At 49.4% G+C, this 6,000-nt stretch overlaps 1 protein-coding gene across 8 annotated transcripts in view; it reads left to right on the top strand.

Annotated features, from left to right (window-relative positions):
• Positions 1-2,936: 2,936 nt before the first annotated feature.
• The window catches only part of NRIP1 (nuclear receptor interacting protein 1), a 101,084-nt gene continuing 98,020 nt past the window's right edge, over positions 2,937-6,000 (top strand). For 5 of the 8 annotated variants that reach the window (XM_087861729.1, XM_045785446.2, XM_087861732.1 and 2 more), the window contains exon 1: positions 2,937-3,075. The gene's annotated coding sequence lies outside the window, so the exon portion shown is untranslated. The remainder of the gene's footprint in view (positions 3,076-6,000) is intronic. The other 3 variants (XM_087861735.1, XM_087861730.1, XM_087861734.1) reach the window with 2 other exon arrangements.

Genomic DNA, 6,000 nt, shown 5'->3' with positions numbered 1-6,000 from the left:
AGGATTTCAGTGACTGGACTTTTGTGGGGTTGAGAAGATAGATTAATGAGAAGTGAGCAGCTTTGTTAAGTCATCTAACAAATGGCTGTAGACTTTTTAACACTAGCATTGGAGGGCAGGACCAATACTCTGCTGGTTGGGTCAATTGTGTAACCTCACTTATTAAAAGGCTGTTTATCTACAAGTCTCAATGATCCAAAATCCAGTTAAGGAGCAAAAACAATGCTTTCAAAGCACCATTTGAGTGGTCTGAATTGCTGTCCCAAAGTGTATGTATTGAGGTTCATGTGTCTTACTCCTCGGTGAGCACATCAGTTTCTTACATAGCATCTATTTAGTTTTACTGTACTGAATTGTGACAAGTGGGGTTATCTAGATTCCCAGTCTGCACCAGACTAGAAGCTGCCAATCAGAAGAGGAGGAAAATATTAGAGGTAGGCATGCTGTGGCAACAGAGAATAAGGAAAACAGACTGTCAGTGAAGGGGAAGAGAGAAACTACAAAAGGCAGAAATAATCACTAAGTCATAGCATCCTAGAGCCCTTCAGTGCAGGACACTGATAGCTTATATACCTCCTGGGAGCATCTCTTCACACCTAGGAAGAAGCCTGATACAGAAGAGAAACTTGATGTATTTGCTGAATCCACTACAACTTACCACAATAAACATTTTTAATAAAATTAACCCTGAATTTTCAAGAAAAAGCCACATGAAGTCCAATAAACTGCTTACGAAGCAAATAATTTATAACCCATTTTAGAAAATCTTTGTATAACACTTAACAGTTGCTGTTTTCTTTTCTTTCTTTTTTTTTTTTAAATACGTTCAACTTTTAAAGGGCCAGATTCCGATTCTGCTGATCATCACTTAATGGGAACAGTTTGCTTTGCATCAATCCTGGATAAATGATGTACTATAGAACAGCAGACTTTACTAAGTTGCCTTGAGCAGATTTCAGACTGTGGTATACACACACAATAACCCATCATATGAAGTTTAAACATATGAAGTTTAAAATAAGATGGCAACAGATTGCACAGTTGAATCACTAAGGTGATGTAAAATAATTGTTCTGAAATGCACCATCACCGTGAAGCAAACTATTCCTACAATGTGCCCAGCACTGTGCTAGGAGGTGGGTTTACTAAGTATATCAAGCACTGCTATCACTTTTAAGATCTGAAGGTATTACAGAACTTTCATTCATATTTTTAAAGGTTAAATGAAATTTTAAATGTACAATACAGTCATTACGTAACAGGCATAGAACACTGTTTCATGACTAGGATAGTGGTTTTTTTGGTTTTTGTTTAAGTGCGCCAGCAACTCTATTTTCAAATGTTACAGAATTCTTAAGGATATGAAAACCTATATATAAGAATGGAGTGCCTCATCCACTCGTTTGTTTTGTGTAATAAGTGTTTTAACACAGGCATGCCATTTTTGAGTTAAGGGTGAGGCTAAGCTGTACTTCAGCGTTTTTGTATCAAGCAAAAAACAATTTCAGCAGCGGTGCTCATTTCCCCTGGTAATTTTTTTCATGGCGAGTTACTAAATGCTAGGTGCTAGAGTCAAAAAGAAACCTGACATCTGGGGAGGTGTTGAAGGGGTGTTAATAGTTGTAGTTAGATGTTTGGAGGAGCACTGAGGAGAAGATTTTTTAAAACAGCAAATGCAAGGGGGGGATTATGATTATGGTTTCTTAGGACTATCTCCCCTCTCCACTTTCTCTCGCCACCAATCCATATACCCCCCCCCCCCGCCCCAGTTTAGAGGCGGGTTCCGCGAGATTAAGCTGCAGGAAACCGAGAGGCTCCACAGCGCTGCCGCCCCGGCCTCGTGATGTAATTGTTATTTCTTATTCGGAGACTGAACCGAGGAGAGCTGCCGAAGAAGTGGCAGCCCTGTTCTTTTTGCCTTGTCTGCCAGGGTCAAATTCTTCCCGGGATGATGTAGATTCGTTGACAGACTCCGCCGGAGACTTCGCAGTGACAAAGCAGCTGAAGATAAACCCTGCTCCTGGGTCCTACGTCTGGCCAAGGAGCTGAACGGGGCACTCCTCAGGTCCTCTCCCCAGTTTTCTCTGGAGTCACTCCACATTTATTCCTGGACGCCCACTACGTGCTAAGGCGTGGGGTCAAAGTGACCTGGAGTTAGTGCCCGTGCCCCCCCAAGATTAAAGCAGGACACACAGATTACAAGGTGGTGGAAGCTGGGGGTGGGTGAGAAGGAGCCGAGGGAACGCGTGTCGTGGGGTGAAATGGGAGGGGGACGCCAAGGCGCCAGCACCCCGGCGGGACCTGAGCGTCCCGGCCCCCAGGCTGTGTCCCAAACGCGAGCCTTCGGCCTGGGTAAAGAGAACAAGCCCCCGGGCCCGGGAGGAGCTGTCCAGGCGCCTGCGGCGGTCAGGGACGGCTGGACAGAGCCGGGAGCCGAGGGGGCCGGCTCGGGCGCGTTGAGCACCCACCTCTCCCGGCCACCGCGGTCTTCCCGCCGCCTTTGGGCCCTGCAGCCCCCGCCCGGCCATCCGGAGGGCGGGCAAGGAGGAAAACAACAAAACGGGAGCGGGGGGGGGGGGCTCCTCGGCTCCCGAGAGCTGCGGGGACCCAAGCGGCTTCCTCCTGCCCCCGTGACAATGGGAGGGAGGGGAAAAAAAGGGTTAAGAAACTTGGCTGAAGAGCTGAATGGCGTGGAGCGGCGAGGGGAGGGACTGGGCCGCGGCGGACTAGGCGGCGGAGGGAGGAGCGCGGCTGCGGGCGGGCGGCGAGCGAGGCGCTCAAAGTCAGCCTCGCAGACATTGCAGCAGAGCCCCGAACTCAGGAGGCGGCGGCGGCGGTGGAGGAGGAGGAGGAGGAGGAGGAGGAGGAGGCGGCGGCCGAGGCGGAGGGACGACCCGGCCCCAAGCCCTCCCGCCCGCGCACGCCCGCCGGTGGCCCCGCGGCCGCCACTGCGCTTGGCAGCGCTGCTGATCTGAGGGAAGAGCTCGCCGGGGCGCCGGGGGAGGACGGGGCGGCGGGGAGCCTTCGTGGAGTGAGCCTGACGGAGCCCGAGGCTCGGAGCCGCGGCGGCCTCGGGTGAGTGGCGGCCGCGGCCGGGGGCTCCAGGAGCGGCCGCGGGCGCCGCCGGAAACGGCCCGGGAACGCGGCCCGTGGCGGCGGTGGCGTTGGCGGGCAGGGCCGCGGGGGCGTCGGGGCGGCGGGGACCGCGCGGCCGCAGGCGGGAGCGAACGCGGACGGCGGGGTGGGCTCGGCGGCGGGGAGGAATCGTTTCCGGGGATATTCCGCCCCTCCTGCCGGGTCCGAATCTTCCCGGGAACTCGGGGGGCCCAGGCAGCCGGGCCGGCAAGTTGTGGAGTTGGCCCCGGGCTCACCGGCCGGTCCATGGCAGTCCGGGGCCGAGGGGCAGCCGCCGTGCGTCCCCCGAGGCGGACCGGGCACGGGTGGCCCGGCCCGGGTCGCGCCCCGCTCGGCTGCCCCCTCGGGGGCGAGACGCGCGGCTCTCGGTCCTGCTGCCCGGGGCGACCTGGGCGGCGCCGGGCGCTGCTACCCGCCTCTCGCCTGGTGCCTCCCTGCTCAGTGCTTGCCGGATTCCGGGTCCAGAAAAGTGATCAGGAAAGGGGACAGCTCTCCGGGCCCCCACCAGATCCCCAGGCCTGGCCGGTCGGTCCTTGTCCTCCCCTCGCACCCCCCCCCCTTCCCCGAGGGCGAGGCTCTTTGGACCCGAGGCCTCAACCATCACTTTACCTCTGAGCCAAAAGCGGGGCTTACATTTGGGGTGAGCCCTGTGGAGGTCCTGGGAGGCTGCTTCTCTCTCCTCTTTTATCTGTGTCCTCCTTACTACTAGTGAATATCGTTTTATGAACGGTTTCTCTGGAAATAGTCTACAAACCCTCCCATCCTTTCCAAAGTAGTTTCCAAATTTTAACCAGGAGTTGGTGTTCAGTCCGAAGGAACAAAGGAATCCACTGTGTCTCATAGGCGAACAAGCTGGGAGTCTGTGACACATGTTGATCTCTGAGGCATTGCAGGCGGTTCTACCTTCTATCTCATTAGTGACTTAATGGATTTCTGAAGATAGTAAAAGAACAGAATGATAAGTACTTTTGCGTTAAATTTCTTAATAGGACATTTTATTTTCGACAAAAATTAAGACGTTCAGTAGCTACAAGGACTTTTCACTCAGTCGGTGGAACTAAGTTGGAGTTTGTCTCCGGTAATGTAAATGATTAAATTGTGAGATTGTGCGGGGGTGAAAAACTCTCTTTGGAGGAAGAAAGACTGTATAGGTGTCCGAAGTAAAAATGGTGTTGGGTTATATACGATGAATGCTCTTTACATTGCCGGGGGGGGGGTGGGTGGGATTTGTGAAGCAGAGGGCTTTGGTAATTCATTCTTTAAAGTTATGAATTGCATTGAACCTGCTTATTAGTGAATCATAGGTTTAGCAAGTGGGTGCATCTTCCCGATGGATTATTCAGTGTTTAATCACCAGTTTGCCACCTTCGTGGAAGGGACACTGACATAAATGGACTTTTTAAACAAATAGAGTGCTTCAGTTGCCTGGCACCTAAGTGGGTTGCTGCCTGGAATATGTTGAAATGTATTTCAACTTAGAAATAAGTTGGTTTGGTTTTGCCCAGCGGTTTGGTAATGTCGATTGGGTTTAGCTGCTTCAGAGAGTGAGGCTTCATCACCAGTAGTAACTTTTCTCTGTCTGGAGTTAGTTCCTACAGACAAAGAGGAAGAATCAGTCAATGGAACAGCTAGTCCTCTGCGCACTGTTCCTCTAGTCCTCTTCATTCACCGCTTCATTCACTGGTGGGGAAACACCTCTTTCCATACTTATCCCTCAAAGTGCCCTAAGAGTAAATACATATTTAAAAAAAAAAAAAAGAGGGCTGCTCATTGTTCGTTTTACTCAAGCGAGGTCTCTACAGTGCTTTTGCAGCAATTGAAAACCTGGTTCAATTATCTGTGGGAAAACTTGACCTAGGTCCATTTCCTAAGTGTATCTCCAAAACTCCGTAGAACTTGGATTTTACTAATTTAAATACCCTAAAAGATTGTAAGTTTGTCATAAAGAAGTGTCTGTAAAAAAGGCTAAAGGCTCTTCTGACTCTTGCAGTTTTAAGAGCAAAACATCATGATAAAAAATAACCTATACCACCACCTAGAGTCTGTTTGTTAGTTTATTGCTCCTGAAGTTTGCTTAAATTGACATGTCTCTTGTGGTTCCAGTGTAGCCAAAAAATGATTAAGAAGCGCTAGCTTACAAAAGGCCATCCAAGAGAACAATCATTTGTGTAAAAAAAAGCAAGTACCGATTGAAATTATCCACGCTCCCTTTAGAAATGAAAATTATGACATAGCAAGTTGAGTGGCTATTCTCCAAAAGATATTAATTCAAAAGAATTTAAAACAGGGAATTTTCAGTTTGTGCTCCAAGGTAGCTCTCTGATTGCTTCAAGACTTTTCTGCGTTGTTAACCAGAGATTCAAGAAATCTTACAGGTTAAACGTCATTAGGACTTTCTGAGGTCCATTTCGAACAGAAGCAATGGTTAAAGTGTAAAGGAGTGTTAAAACGCCAGAAATTCTGGAGAGTCAGAAGGTAGGAGAGATTGTAGGCAAAGTAGACTTAGGGTTCAGAGATGTGAACAGTAAATCAGTGTGAAATAAAGTGGTAATCTGTCTTGCTGGTAGTTTATACATGGTAAAGCAATCTGTTAAATGGGAGACCTGGGGATGGCAGCTTTAGTGCCATGTGGCTTATCACATTGTCTGGAGGAAGTAACGTTCCTTCTTTAAATGGTGTAACCTGAGAGAAAGATGGCCTCCAAGATCTTTAATTAAGTACCAGTTGAACAGAGAGAACTAGAGCACTGTATTAATTCTGTCAAACATCACTATTTTAGAACATTGAGGACAACTAAAAATGAATTAACTCATATCTGAAAGCAGAGTTTTATGGAAGGTGACAGATGAGGCAAAATATGTCAAT

This window comes from Ursus americanus, chromosome 4 (assembly GCF_024610735.1).
Source record: "Ursus americanus isolate L20-20 chromosome 4, mUrsAme1.1.p, whole genome shotgun sequence".
NCBI classification, from domain to species: domain Eukaryota; kingdom Metazoa; phylum Chordata; class Mammalia; order Carnivora; family Ursidae; genus Ursus; species Ursus americanus.
This window is presented reverse-complemented; position numbering and strand designations above follow the sequence as displayed.